The sequence below is a fragment of the Callospermophilus lateralis genome, chromosome 2 (genome assembly GCF_048772815.1).
Source record: "Callospermophilus lateralis isolate mCalLat2 chromosome 2, mCalLat2.hap1, whole genome shotgun sequence".
In the NCBI taxonomy this organism is placed as follows: domain Eukaryota; kingdom Metazoa; phylum Chordata; class Mammalia; order Rodentia; family Sciuridae; genus Callospermophilus; species Callospermophilus lateralis.
Window position 1 is genome coordinate 205583725 of NC_135306.1, and position 15820 is coordinate 205599544.

At 42.5% G+C, this 15820-nt stretch overlaps 1 non-coding gene across 1 annotated transcript; it reads right to left on the reverse strand.

The window, feature by feature from the left end:
• Positions 1-4372: 4372 nt before the first annotated feature.
• Positions 4373-4445, reverse strand: Trnaa-agc (transfer RNA alanine (anticodon AGC)). Its single transcript has one exon. It is a non-coding gene; the product is annotated as a tRNA-Ala (tRNA).
• Positions 4446-15820: the final 11375 nt, after the last annotated feature.

Here is a 15820-nt window from a genome sequence, read left to right on the forward strand (position 1 = left end):
AAACGCAAATGTTTCTGTTCTTCTTATACAATGTAAAATTGCACTCTTTTTTGGGTTCCCAGTTTTCTTGGGCAGTGTACCCTGTCAGAGGATGTTTGTCTAGACCTTAGTAACCATTCTTTAAACTGTACTCAACTAGGGTCATTTTGACCTACTTCTCCTGCTTATGATTTTAGACCTCATGATGTTTGTGTGTAGTTTTAAATCATAGCAACAGCCACTTATGGCTAATGTACTGGCATGCTTTAAAAGGTGTGCCCCAACTCCTGGAGGGGGTCGAGGAGCCTTGCAGCTTGCTCTCGCCCCACCAGCTTGTGCCCCCTCCAGCTGGTAAATAAAGATGGTTTCCTCTCCTACTTTAAGATCCCTTCCACGATTTATTGCAATCTCACCAGAGCAGGGACAGCGCTGAGAGGAAACCGAGGTTCCTTCCCCTTGCAGCTCGAGCATGCCCACGTGCAGCCTTGGCCTCTTGCCTCAGGCCTTCGTTTCCTGATTTCTTAGGAGGCAGCCGGCACAAGACACTGCACTAGCAGCAGTCCATGTAGACGCTCAGTTCAAGCACGGAGGAGGAATGGTAAGACCCATTCCTGGGGGGGGGGAGGGTCTCTCTCTTTCTCTCTCTATTCTTTTTAGTTATATATGACCGTAGAATTCATTTGATAAAATTATACAAACATAGGCTATATCTTATTCTAATTAGGACTCCATTCTTGTGTGTGGAGTTCCATCCCTGGGGTCTCTTAATTCTAATTCACAACAGGGAGACTCTTCTTGGTTATTGGGTAACTAATAAACAGCCACTCTGCAAGTCCACTGTGTGCCCTGTTCTGACCAGATGTGTGGTGGGGACTAGGGGCCATGACATTAGGGCATTGCCCAGCACCCAGTGCCCAGGGAGTGGTGGCTTGGCTGTGCTAGACATCCCTGCTGTATTTTCTGATGTTGGGCTGCAGACCTCAGCCTGAAAGCTTTTTCTGAACAGGCCCAATGATGGGATGGAAAATCCCAGCTGTGTGATCCTGGGCAAGACATTCCACTTCTCTGACCCAGTTTCAATCAGAATAACAGCATCCAAGTTCTGGCAACCAGAAGTCCAAAATCCGAGGCATAGACAGGGCTGATTCCTTCTGGAGTCTCTGTCCTGTGCTGCTGGTGACTGAGGGCAGTCCTTGGCTGATGGTCACATCACTCCAACCATGGCCCTGTCTTCATGTGGCCTTCTCACCTATGAGTCTCCTTAATGTAGATTCTTACCATTGGGTTTCAAATATGTTAAAACACAACTTTAATAATATGGAGTACTTTTAAAGTAACCTTTGTCAATTAAACAATGACATCCCAACATTTCACTTATTGCTACTAATTAATAATATTTTGTCCCAAGTCTGTTAAAATGAAATTCCCTCAGATTTCCTCCAATATATATTCACCACTGGCTCTGTTGCTTTTGCAGCAACCACGCAGCTGTAAGAGAATTTGAAAGAAGCATTTGCTAAAAATGCTCTGGCACATGGTTTAGTTCTTGTGAAAGAAGAGAAGAGTCATAGTTGGATCACAAACCTTTCTGAAGTAGATGATAAAATCATGTTTGGAGTTTAAATGTTTTCTTCAGCTCACTTGATGCATATATATGCATTTGCTTTTTAAAGAGCCAACACTGTTGCCTGTGTTGGCCCTGAATCCTGGGTTCAAGTGTCCTCCTGCCTCAGTCTCAGCAGTCACGCGGACTACAGGCATGTGCCACTGCATTTAACTCTCCTTGTTTAACTGTCTGTATTAATTCTAGAGGGATGCATCACCCCAACCAGTGCTGCAATTTCATTCTGATCCTTAAATCTGGTCTTTTTGTCTTTTAAAATTGTGTCCAAAATAGAAACTCTTAAATTTCTACAAAAATGGAAACTGGAAGTTCTCTACAAACATGACACTATAAAGTGGGATTGGCCTCCTACTTTAGCGGGTTAAAGTTTTTATTTTATTTTATTTTATTTTATTTTAAGTAAACAAGCTTTACTTTTTAGAACAATTTTGGGTTCAACACAAAATTGAAGTACAGAGAATTCCCATGTACCTCTGCCTGGCATGTGTACCACCTCTTCCATTACTGACATCCTGTAAAATTAAACAATGTGCAAGACTGGCACATTATTACAGTCCATGAACCTATACAGACACATAATTATCACTCAAAGTCTATAGTTTATATTAGAGTTCACTCTTGGTGGTGTACATTCTATGAGGTTTATTTTGTGTTTCTTTTTAATTTTTTAAATTTTTTAGTTATATAGGTGGACACAATATCTTATTTTTTATTTTTATGTGGTGCTGAGAGTCAAACCCAGTGCCTCACGCATGGTAGGCAAGTGCTCTGCTTCTGAGCCACACCCCATCCCTATTTTTTGTTTCTTGTTTTCATGCTGGGGACTGAACCCAGGGCCTCCTGCATGCTAGGCAACCAATCCCTCTACCACTGAGCTACTCCCCCCCCCCAATGTATTACATTGATGTATTTGTTCTTTCATCAATACCACCTGTGTTTACTGAAGCTATATTAGGTTATGAACCTGGGTCATGTCAGTTCTCTGCCTTTGTTCTTCAATATTGTATTGACTGCTCTGGGTCTTTTGCCTCTCTATCTAAACTTAAGAACTAGTCTGCTGCTATCCCAGAATAATATCCTGGAATTTTTATCAGCATGTCATTGGATCTGTAGAACAAGTTGAGAATAAAGGGATGTACTAACAATGCCGAGTCTTCCAATCATGAACATAGAATACCCCCATCCCAGGCAACAGGATATTACCTAACTTTTTGTTTTTAACCAAACTGTAGCTGAAATGTGATATCTTAGTGTAGTTTTAATTGGCATTTATCTTTTGTTGTGGTTAAGCAACTTTTAATAGGTTAAAGTATATGAAGTTGTCATTTTTATAAGTCAAAATTGACAATTTTGTATAGTTCAAAGTAACATATTTGTTAGTACTGGTGCACAACTGTAATCTCAGCTACTCAGGAGGCTGAGGCAGGAAGATGGCAAGTTTGAGGCCAGCCTGGGCAATAGTAAGACCCTGTCTCAAATAAAAATCAAAAGGGCTGGGGAGGTAGCTCGGTGGGAGAGAGCTTGCCCAGAATGCTTGAGACCTGAGTTTGATCTCCAGCACCACAAAAACCAAAAACATTAGTATATTTAAAAGCCACTTTACTCAGAGCAGTTTTTGTTCTTTGCCTATTTTTCTACCAGGTTGTTGGTCTTTTTTCTTTCTTCTTCTTAATAATGAATAGTAGGAGATATTTATATTTTATGCAAATTAAACTTCTGTGTGTCATTTGAATTGTGAATTTTTCCTGTTTGTCATTTAATTTTGCCAATGGTAGTTTTTTTAAAAAATATTTTTTAATTGATGGACCTTTATTCATCTTTCTGTGGTGCTGAGGATTGAACCCAGTGCCTCACACATGCTAGGCAAACACTCTACCACTGAGCTACAGCCCCAGTCCACCAATGGTAGTATTTGTGTGTAAATTTTTAAAAATATTTTTACTTGTAGATGGACACAATACCTTTATTTTATTTATTTATTTTTATGTGGTGCTGAGGATTGAACCCAGCGCCTCACATGTGCTAGGCAAGTGCTCTACCACTGAGCCACAACCTCAGCCCTAAATGTAGATATTTTTGATGTTAACTTTGTCACTTGATTAAGGTCACAATTGCTAGATTTATCCACAATAAAGTTACCCCCACACACTTTCCATGCTGTATTCTTTGGAAGCCAGTGGCTACATCCATCTCACAGGAGGGTGGGACTAGCCTATACCTCCTGGAGAGGAAAGAACTACAGGTACTATTTGCAATTCTTCTATAAGGAAGGGAGATTAGTCTTCTCTTCCCTATTTGTCTATTTATTCAATTACTTATTTATATGGCCGTGGAATTTTTTTTGGTGTGTATGTGAATATCTACATACCTTGAGTTATAATCCTATGCTATGTTATTTACTTTGTTGCTCAAATTGTCCCATCATTGGCTGCTGGGAGTTCTTTCTAGTTGGCTCACCTGTCCCTGTATCATGTTTGTTCATTTGAGTGTTTTCTGTGTTTCTGTACTACCAAGTGCTCTAGTCTCATCTTGGATTTCCTCTACCCCAGCTCTGACCAGCCATCCCCTCAGGAACCTGTTTCCTCTCATTGGAGAATGGGCACTTAACTTTGCCAATGGTAGTTTTTTAAAAAATATTTTTTAATTGATGGACCTTTATTTATTTTTCTGTGGTGCTGAGGATTGAACCCAGTGACTCACACACTCATATATTTTTTTATTTTTTAGTTGTAACTGGACACAGTATCTTTATTTTATTTATTTATTTTTATGTGGTACTGAGGATCGAACTCAGGGCCTCGCACGTGCTAGGTGAGCGCTCTACCACTGAGCCATAACCCCAGCCCCCTGTGTGACCTTTTAATGATAAAAGCTGGATTATATCAAATTTCCTGCTTGTGCTTTTGGATGGCTCTCCACTGTGCACAGAGTGAGAGGTGAGTCTGTGCCTGGCCTGAGAGATCTTGCCTGGGGCAGGAGGTTGGCAAGTTTGAGGCCAGCCTGGGCAATTTAGCAAGACTCTGTCTCAAATTGAAAAGTCAAAGGGTCTGAGAATGCAGCCCTTTGAGCAACTCTGACTCCTCCCGAAATGCTCCTTCTCCAGAAAAGTCCTCCCAATCCCAAATCTCATTAGACCTCCCTGTGAAGACCCAGTATTTTTCCTCATGTGGCAAATAGTACCTGGTGGTCACTCAAATCCTTTCTCTTCTTCTTTGGTAGTAATGAACTTGCCACTGGACATGTGATACCCATCTACACTTCATTTCAACCCTCCCTTGAAGTTGGTTGGACCATGTGACAAGTTCTCTTTAGTGGAATTTGACTTGGGATGATGTGTGCCACTCTCTGGAGTGGCCCATAGACATTCCTATGCATGCCCTCCATCCCGAGGGCAGGAATGACCCTGTTATGGTTAGGATATAAGGTGTCCCCCCAAAAGCTTCTGTTAATACAGGAATATTCAGAGGTGAAATAATCAGATTATGAGCATGGTAAACTAATGAGTCCACCTAGTTTGACTGGACTAATTTGGTGTCAACTGTCGGCAGGTGGGGTGTGCTAGAGAAGCTGGATTTTTGAGGATGCATGTACACTGGAGGGCTTCGTCCTCCCTGTCCCTCTACCTCTTGGCTGCAATGCAACTTTCCTCTGCCTTGCTCTTCTGTCATGGTGTTCTGCCTTTCCGTGGGTCCAGAGCATTGGAGTTGGCCGACCATGGACTGAACCTCTGAAACTGTAAACCCCAAATAAATTTTTCCTCCTTTAAGTTGTTCTTGTCTGATAGTTTGGTAACAATGACCAAATAAATAAATAAATAAATAACAACAACAAAAAACCCCAGACTACTACAGGCTCCAAACAGATGATCATGGGAGTGGCATGCAAACGGGTGCAAGGGTGCTTCGATGACAGCATTGGGCAGGTAGCCCCACCAACCTGGACCCCTGGTCTAAACTGCTCTAGGAGGGAGAATCACATCTCTGGGGCCTATTTGTTTCTGCAGCTTAGCCTATGCCAATGTGAACCTTCTAGTTCAGTTTACATGTGATCAGGGGCGAGCAGCAAAAGGCTGAAGGAGTAAAGGGAAGGCTTTGAGTCTGAATGGAAGAGTAGGTTTATTATGCATTTTGTATATTTCAATGACAACCCTAGAAATGTGGAATAAAATATCCACCCTCACAAATGCAGTGCTGGGAACTTTCCCAAGCTTGCAAGAAGCAAGTACTAGAAGCAAAGAGAAGCCTGAGCTCCAGAGGAGCAGCCTGTGAGCCGGGAGGTTGGCAGCTCCAGGGGCTGGTGATGGGTAGAAGCTTGGTATTTTGTTGTGGTTGTTCTGTTAGTGACTTCAAAGTAGCATTCAGTGGGGGCTGGGATACAGCTCATTGCTAGAGTGCTTGCCTCACATGCACAAAGCTTTGGGTTCAATCCCCAGCACCACAAAATGAGCATTGACTGTCGTCTGCTAGTCACTCTGCAGAGCTCTTGACTGGCACCTGCTCATTTAATTATCACCTCCTTAGGAGGGAGGTGCTGTTAATGTCCTTACTTTATGAGGAGCCCAAAGCATAGAGAAATTAAGTTACTTGTCTTTGATCTCATGGCTGGAAAGAGATTAGAGGTGAGACTGAACCCAGGACATATGGCTTTCTGAGTCAGTGTTCTTAAGGCACCATAAGTCACTACAGTATGCCAGGGTCATAAGTAGAAAGATGAGTAAAAACAGGACCAGCTTTTACCTTGGGAGTGATGGTCCCACATGCCTCCATCAAAACCCACACATCCTGTGTCCCAGCAGGACCCCTGCATTAAACCAGAGAACAGAACTCTGTTCACCTTAATTCATTTTCTGGTGCTATAACAAAATACTCAAGAACAGGTGATTTATAAAGATTAGAGATTTATTTAGCTCACAGTTCCGGAAGCTGGGAAGTCCAAGAACCTGGTTTTGGTCTCTGGTCAGGGCTTCTTATCACATCGTAATGACAGAGGCATCCTATGGTGAGATAGCAAGGTGCATCAGAGAGAGCTCATAATATTATTTGTGTTATGAATAATGGATTAATTCCCAAAGCCCCCACCATACCATTAATAGATGATTTAGAGAGTTGTTTCCAAAACCTGAATTCCAGGGACACATCCAAACCACAGCGCTATTCCTTCTGCTTTCCAAACTGTCGTAGCCCTGCCAGTTCAGGTCTGTGGGGGAGGAGGTTTAAATTCTTACTCACTACGTTCTTCCCTTCTGAAGACCCGGGCCTTGTAATATTACTACCAGGCTCTGCCCTACAGCACTACAGCCCCCTGTGCTCCACCCATCCTGGGAAGCCTCCTGGGAATCAGCAGGGTAGTGGCTGTCAAGTGGGAAGTGGCCACATGAGCTACTATTAGAAATAAGTTCAGATTTTCCTTTCTGGAGCTGCAGTTGTGGTATAGGCAGAGAGGAACAGGGATCAGGAACCCTACATTACAGGTGGAGCATCCCTAATCTCAAAATCTCAAGTCCAAAATGTTTTAAAATTTGAGACTTTTTGAGCACTGACATATTGCCACAAGCGGAAAATTCCACATCATAAAACATTGCTTCATGCATAAAATTATGTGAGATATTTTATTAAGGTACCTTTAGACTCTGAATAAATCATATATGAAACATAAACGAATTTCCTGCTTAGGATCAGGTCTCAGCCCAATGTCTTATTATGTATATACAAATATTCCAAAATGGGCTGGGGATGTGGCTCAAGTGGTAGCGCACTCGCCTGGCATGCGTGCGGCCCGGGTTCGATCCTCAGCACCACATACAAACAAAGATGTTGTGTCCGCCGATAACTAAAAAATAAATATTAAAAATTCTCTCTCTCTCTCTCTCTCTCTCTCTCTCTCTCTCTCTCTCTAAAAAAAAAAAAAAAAAAAAACCAAATATTCCAAAATGGGAAAATTCCCAAATCCAAGACATTTCTGGTCCCAAGCATTTTGGATAAGGTAGATGCAACCCGTATTTCATGTTCTTGGGATCCTCCAGACATGCATCATTCTTGTGTCATTCTGTGCATAAGTGCCATATATCACAGCATAATCATCACCACCACATAATCATTGTGCCCTGTTTTTTTTTTTTTGATCCAAAAATTGGTTTATAACTTTTTATTGTGTAATTGTTGCATGGTATGATTTCATTTGCCAGGAACATATAGGTGCATGTTTCTGTTCTCTTGCTCTGTGATCTATGAGTATATTTCCAAAAGCCAACACACCAGGCTTGTTTAGAGTACCTCAGAACTAATGGTGAACACATCTTACATGTGGCGCTCATGAGGATCTCTTGATACCAAGAACTGTGGTGCAGAACCTTGGGATACAGAAGATTACATTTTTTTTTTTTTTTTTTTTTTAGAATTTTAGTATTTATTTTTTAGTTTTCGGTGGACACAACAACTTTGTATGTGGTGCTGAGGATCGAACCCGGGCCACACGCATGCCAAGCGAGCGCGCTACCGCTTGAGCCACATCCCCAGCCCCCAGAAGATTACATTTTGTAAGTCTATAATTTGTAACACTGTAGTAAATTTTCTCAAGAAATATAGTAATATTTCTACTATAACAAATAAGTTACAACTAATGTGTTAACTTTTTTTTTTTTTCAGACAGGAAAAATGTTCCCTCAACTGTCAGGAAGAAATGATACATGTGGATTTGGACAATTCTATCATTATTTTATTTATTTATTTATTTTTTGTGTGGTACTAGGGATCAAACTCAGGGCCTTGTGGCATGTAAGACAAGCACTCTACCAACTGAGCTATATCCCCAGTATATTCATGAGTATTCTGTGCATCCTAATCTTGCACCAATGACAGTTTACTAATAAACAATTTTTAAGTAATACTAGCACAGTTTTTAAAAATAATTTCAAAATTCACAAAATCTGCAACAATTATGGGGTGAAATATAGTATTCCCCCACAAACATAGGAAAGAGCCTTCAGATTACAGAAAGATGGCAGTAAAAGAATAGTACAGTGTCCCCGCTTATCAGAGGTATTGCTTTCTATAGTTTCATTACCTGAGATTAACCATGGTCTGAAAATATCAGATGGAACATTCCAGAAGTAAAAATTCACACTTTAAATTGTGTGCTGTTCTGAATCATGTGATGAAATCTTGCCCTGCTCTGCTCCCTCCCTCCCTGGACGTGAGCCATTCCCTGTCCAGCTTGTCCACACTGTAGAGGTGAACTCACAGGTTTGGCCACTTGGTAGCAATCTTGGTTACCAGATGGACCGTCACAGCATTGCAGCACTTGTGTTCAAGTGCTTATTATTTCACTTAATAATGGCCACCAATGTGCAGAAGTGGAGATGCTGAGGAGGCACTAGGGCACAAAATATGGAGGGACAGATCCGCCATGGTAACACGAGGCCATGCTGCAGGGCCCATAGGAAAAAACATTACATATATATTGTGGTTTGGCACAATCTGAGGTCTCAGGTGTCCATTGGAGGGTCTTGGAACAAACCCCATGGATAAATGAGGAGGACTCTTACCTCTGCTTGTTGCCTTAAAGGTCACCTGTGCCTTGAATCTCCACAAGGGGGCAGTCACACACTTGCTTCCAGGCTCCCCAAGGGTGAAAGCCTTGGTTTTCAACTTCATTCAGGAGCAAAAGATGAAATCTAGGCTTTGCCAGGGGATAAGTTAGAAATGAGGCCCTGGCACAGAACTAGGGCCCTTGAAGGGCTGTGATCACTTTATAAGGAAGACCAATAAACGTCCCCCTGGTTCAAGGAGGCAAGTAGGAAGCTTGACTCAGCGGTGGCTGTGGCTGGAAGAAACAAGATTCCTTGATCTCCAGGCTCACAGCCAGGAGCCTAAATCAGCCCATTACTTGGGAAACTCAAGCTGAGAAAGCATCGTAGAAATTAATCCCAGGCTGTCTCTGCTTTGGGTGCTGCTACAGTCTGAATGTTGGTGCCTCTCCAAATCCATTTGTTGAAACTTAATCACTATTGGGATGTGTTGGGGGCATGGCATTTGGGAGGTGATTAGAACACAGGGTGGAGACCTCAAGGGTAGGGTGAGACCTGTCACAAGTCTGTTTTCTGTTGCTATAACTGAATGCCACAGATTGAGTAATTTATAGAGAAAACAGGCTTATCGAGTTCACAGTTTGAGAAGCCCAAGAGCATTATGTGGACATCTGCTTATTATTAGAGGGCCCTCTTGCTGGGTCATGACATGGTGGAAGACATCACATAGAAATACAGGGCAAACCAGGAGAACTCAGTTTCCCGGCAAAGTCGCTCCCATGATAACCATTAATCCACTAATCTGTTAATCCATGAATGAATCAATCCATTCATGAAGTCAGAGCCCACATGACTGAATCCTCTCTTAAAGACCTCCCAGTGGGGATTCCACATGGGTTTTGGAGGATATGCAAATCATGGCAGTGCCCTCACAAAAGAGGCCTCAGAGAATGCTTTGCTCCTTCCACCAAGAAGATGCCACCTGTCGACCAAAAAGTGGATTATTGCCGGATACCGAATCTGCTCTCACCTTGATGGTGGACTTCCTGCCTCCAGACTGTGAGGAATGAATTCCTGTTATTCATCAGCTACCCAGTCTACGGGATTTTGTTACTGCAGCCCGAACAAATTAAGACAGGTGCACGGTGGAAGCAACCATGAGCCGGGAAGGTGGAACAGCTCCCTCCTGGCCAGCTCACAGACAAAGGAAGAAACAGCTTCCCGTGAGCCAGAAAGGCTCGCACCTCAAGAACATCCCTTCTGCTGTTACCAAACCCAGGTCCAGAAGCTAATCCACTGATAAACCAGTGTCCGAGTGGGGAGGAGGCTTATTCAGAGGCCATGGAACGGAGAAGTGGGGGCTCTGCTCTCAGATCAGCCTCTGTACTCTGGGGGCAGACACAGGTAGGAAGAATGAGGGGGAGGGCCAGGATGACAAAGGGAAGGATGTCCCATCTGAATTCTGGGAACAGGCAGCCATCTTGGCTCAGGTGCCACCACTCACTGCTCCCTTGTTTCTGCTCATGGCGGCTGGTGGCGTCTTTAGCCCTGAAGTGGGAGGAGAGAGGCTGAGCACGTCTAGAGGGAGTAAACCTGTATTACAGTTCTGGACTGCTTCAGTGCGTCCACATGCAGTGCTGAGTAGAATGTGACCCAAGGTTAAGGCAGCAAAAGTGAGGGGCCCATCATGAAGACGGAGATGCCAGGCCTGTTCCTCCGGTGCCAGTCACCCACTGGGCATCTGCCGCCCAAGTGAAGAGTCTGTGCGAGTTGAGTCCTTGAAAAGTGACCAAGGTCACTGTTAGTTGTCATGACCCATATGTCACATGTCTGTGATCTATGGCAGAGCTAGTTGGGACATTGATACATATTGCCCAGCTCTGAAACCTCCAAAATGAGTGACTTCTAAGTCAATTTCATTCGAGGGTTTATTTAGTTGTTTTTTTTTTTTTTTTCCCTGATAACATTATGTTTTGGATTTATCCCCCCAAGTTTCAATCCCCAAGGTAACAGTATTGGGGTGGTGGAAACTTTAAGGTGGGGCCTAGCAGGAGATGATTAGGTCATAGGACCTTTGGATGGGATTCGTCCCCTTCTCATGGGAGAGGGTTAAGTCTCATGTGATTGAATTTGTTCTCTCAAGAGAAGAGTGTTAAAAAGTGAGGCCACCCCACCCCAGGTGCTTGGTGTTTTCTGCATGCAGCGGATTCCCTTTCTGCTTCTCCACCATGTTGTGACAGAGTCAGGAGGCCCTCAACAGTCACCACCAGCACCATGCTGTTTGGACATTCCACTTAGCAAATTCCTAAGACAAAATAAGCCTCTTTTCTTTATTTATTACCCAGCATTGGGTATTCTGTTATAGCAACACAAAATGGACTTGTAACAATGTCCTTTTCAGCAATTTAATATTATTTCAATGTTACCTTGTTAAAACCTTACCGGTTATTATTTTTTAATATTTATTTTTTTAGTTGTATTTGAATACAATATCTCTATTTTATTTATTTATGTGGTGCTGAGGATCGAACCCAGGGCCTCTCGCGTGTGAAGTGATTGCTCTACTGCTGAGCCACAACCCCAGCCCCCCCTTACTGGTTATTTAGTGTTGGAATACTATGTTCTAATTTCCTCTTCAAATAAAAATGAGAGAGAACAAATAAGGACAGATTGAAAAAGAACAGTGAAGCAAGACTTGTTGTAGAGAATAAAAATATTCAATGCTGTGACAGTATTGTGTCCATCAGGGGCCAATCAGGAAATAGAATCCACATAGTAATTTGAACATGGAGAGTTTAATATACAGCACTATCACCAGGGGATTGGAATAATGGGGAGTCGATTAGTAAAAGTTAAAGAGAGGACTGGGACTGTGGCTCAGTGGTAGAGCGCTTGCCTCCTATGTGTGAGGCACTGGGTTCGATCCTCAGCACCACATAGAAAAATAAATAAAGTTATTGTGTCCATCTACAACTAAAAAAATAAAAAAGTTAAAGAGAACTCTAAAGACAAAGAAATAGCACCTACAGGAAGCAGCCATTACCTGAGGGCAAAGATAAAGCATACAAGGAAGAGCCTCCCCCAAGACGGGACCCTGAGCTGGTGGAAGGGGGCAAGGCCAATGAGACAGCGCTAAGCACAACGTTTCCTGCGACACTGCAAAGCTACCCAGATATTCCAGGGGCAGCTGCTGGCTGCTGGGCACGACTGGCCACCGTGTGCTCAGGAAGTTGGCAGTGGAGAAACTTTCTCATGGCCAGAAGCTACTGAACGCTGTGCCCCAGGAGTCTGGTATGGAAAACTTCCTGCCCCAGAGCTGGGCTTTGCAGGCTCTGCCCGAGGAACCCCCTTCCTCCCGAGGCGTCTCTTCGGCGCCCCCTGTTGGCAGGCGCGGCGCAGGGTTTTCAGGAAATGGGCTTCCGAAGGCAGGGGAGCCTGAAGCCAGAGTCAGATCCCCAGCCCAGGGCGGGAATCAAGGCAGGGGAGCCTGAAGCAAGAGTCAGATCCCCAGCCCAGGGCGGGAATCAAGGCAGGGGAGCCTGAAGCAAGAGTCAGATCCCCAGCCCAGGGGGGAAATCCGCTCTTGGAACAAGTGAGTTGCTCGTTGGTCTTCTACACAAGGCTTCAAAGACGGCTGAGGAAATCAAGTTCCATTTTTTATTGTAAGTACTGTTCTTTCAGTGCAGACTCGGTAGTCGATGACTCATATGATCTGTTTTGCCCACAGAGATCAGACCGCAGGGATTTATGAGCGACGTCAGAGTTACAGTAAGAAAGTGGTGGATGACTAGCGGGACCCAGTGGCAGATGGGATCGTGCCAAGATCATTTTCCAGTTGAAGCAGAGCAGGAACATCCCTGCAGCCTTTGGATGAGGCCAAGGTTGGAGACTCACTTGGAGATGCTAGTGGCTCTTTCCTGGACTTCATGTCAAATAAAGCCTATCGTGTGTCTCTTCCTGTTTCCAGGCCGAGGTCACTGGGAAAAGTAGAGAATCTGGGCCCTAGTGATTGACAGCTCAAGTTAGGAAACAGCAACAACTGCTGAAGGCTTACATGACCCCTGGGAGGTGGGGTCGGTTGCAGTGAGGAGGCTCCTGGCTCAGTTTTCTTTTTGGAGTTTTCTTTCTGAGATACATTAGCACAAACTGAAAGCGTTCTCACATTAGTCCCAGGCATAGGAAGACATAGTGATGGCTCACAGGGATTCCTTCTGTCGTCAGAGCCTTCGGAGTTAGGTTTCAAACTTAAATTTGCATGTACAAAGTTTTCATCATGACACAAAGACTACATTATCATCTTTGGAGGAAGCATCTATGGAAAATGGCACAATTATCACCATACTGTCATGTCAGTAGCATACTCTATATAGCAGTTTTTGGTACTCCGACTAAGGAATCTTGAAAACATGTTGCTCAGTGGTAGAGTGCTTGCTCAGCTCAGGCTCCGGGTTTGATCCCCAGCTACACGCATGCACACAAATAAACAAAGAAAATCAGGAAGACTTTTTCTATTTTTAAAATCAGAGAAAATAATATTCTTGCATTTTTAATTAAAACTAAACTAATCTAGACTACAAACATACAATAATCAAAAGAGTGGATATGAAACAGCAAACCTAATTGTAAGTACCATGTAAACTATACAACTTCTCAAAGAAAACCTAAAAGAAAATATTTGGGATCTTAGATTGAGGATAATTTTCTTAGGTATTCCACAAAAAGCATGACCCATAAAAAATGATAAACTGCACTTCAAAATTAAAAACTTTGCTCTTCAAAATATTCAGTTATGAACATAAAAAAAGACACAAACTGAGAGGGCATATTTGCAAAGCAAAAAAAAAAAAAAGTTTGGATCCAGAGTATATAAAGAACTCATAACTCTGTAATAATAAGTCAAACAACACCACATAAAAATGGAGATGCTTTGAAATGATACCTCATCAAAGAAGATATACAGATCATAAATTAATAAATAAAATGTGCTCCAGGGCTGGGGACACAGCTTGGTGGTAGAACTTGTTAGGCATGAACATGCCTGATGCTCTGGGTTCCATCTCCAGAACAGTTCTTAAAATTGATCATATTGAGTGTTGGTATAAAAGAGCAGTTGGAATTCTCATACACTAAAGATAAGAATTTAAAATGGTACAATGATTTTGGAAAAGCAATATGGCAGTTTCTTAAAAAGTTAAGCACACAATTCAGCCATTCCACTTCTAGATATTGATTCAAGAGAAATGAGGACAGATGTCCAAACAAGGACTTGCACACAAATATTCATAGTGGCATTATGTGTAAGAGCACAACAGTGGAGACAACCTAAATGCCCATCAGCTGGTGGCTGGATAAACAAATTGTGGTGTATGGATACAGAAGAATACGTCTCACAATTTTTTTTCTTTTGGTACCAGGAATTGAACCCAGGGGTGCTTAATCACTGAGTCACATCCTCAGCCCTTTTTATATTTTTTTATTTTGAGACAGGGTCTCTCTAAATTGCTTAGGGCCTCACTAAATTGCTGAGGCCGGCTTTGAACTTGTGATCCTCCTGCCACAGCCTTCCAAACTGCTGAGATTACAGGTGTGCACCACTGCTCCTGGCCATACTTCTTGCAATTTAAAAGTAATGAACCACTGATACAATGTAGTAATTGACAACAAATTAATTGAAGAGATTACAAACCCCAAAACAGATCTAAGTGTGGCTAGGACTTTTACATATAGTCAAATGCACTTTTTTTTAAAAAAAAAAATTTAGTTGTTGATGGACCTTTACTTAATTAATTTATTTATATATGGTACTGAGAATCAAACACAGTGCCTCACACGTGCTAGGCAAGCACTCTTCCACTGAGCCACAATCCAGCCCCTCAAATGCACTTTGGATGTAGTTTTATCATTTTTAAAAGCAATACATAGACTCTTGGAAGCACTACCACAAGTCAGAAGAGCCCCCTCACCCTAAAAATTTGCCTCCTGCTGTCACATGATAGCCAGCCCCTCTCCCCAAGACCTCTCCAAGAACCTGTCTGTTCTCTAAAGTTTTGCCTTTTCCAGAATGTCATATAAATGGAACCAACAGCATGGAGTCTTTGGGGTTTGACTTCTTTCACTTAGCATAATATGTTAGAGATTAAAGGAAAAGTTTAAAAGTTTAGTAATTTGGGGTCATGTTGTAACTCAGTGGTAGAGCGCTTGCCTAGCATGTGTGAGGCACTGGGTTCGATTCTCAGCACTGCATATAAATGAATAAATAAAAAATAAAGATCCATCAACAACTTAAAAAAAAGTTTAGTAATTTGTCACATTTTGGAAGAAAGTAATTGGACAAACTATAAAAGGTATATGATCTTTGATTCAGAAGCCCCTGGAATCTGTTCCCTCTTGGGACACAGATGGCAGGAAGATATCAGAAGTTGCTAAGGTCATGTTCAGAGACCTCAGGTGCCAATCTGAAGCAGCCAAATTTAAGGAATAATAATAATAAAGAGGAGACAGAGAGACAAGGTATAGAGGCAGGGAAGGTGGCACAGTGGCTCCTTGTTTAAGTGACCATGTTTATCTATATCAATAGGTTACATTAGGTTATTAGTACCATAACCACATTATTGTTTATATATAGTTACTTTTTTATAGTTATAATATGTAATGTTAGGAGTTTTGTGCAGTTCTCAAGAAAGTCCATGGTC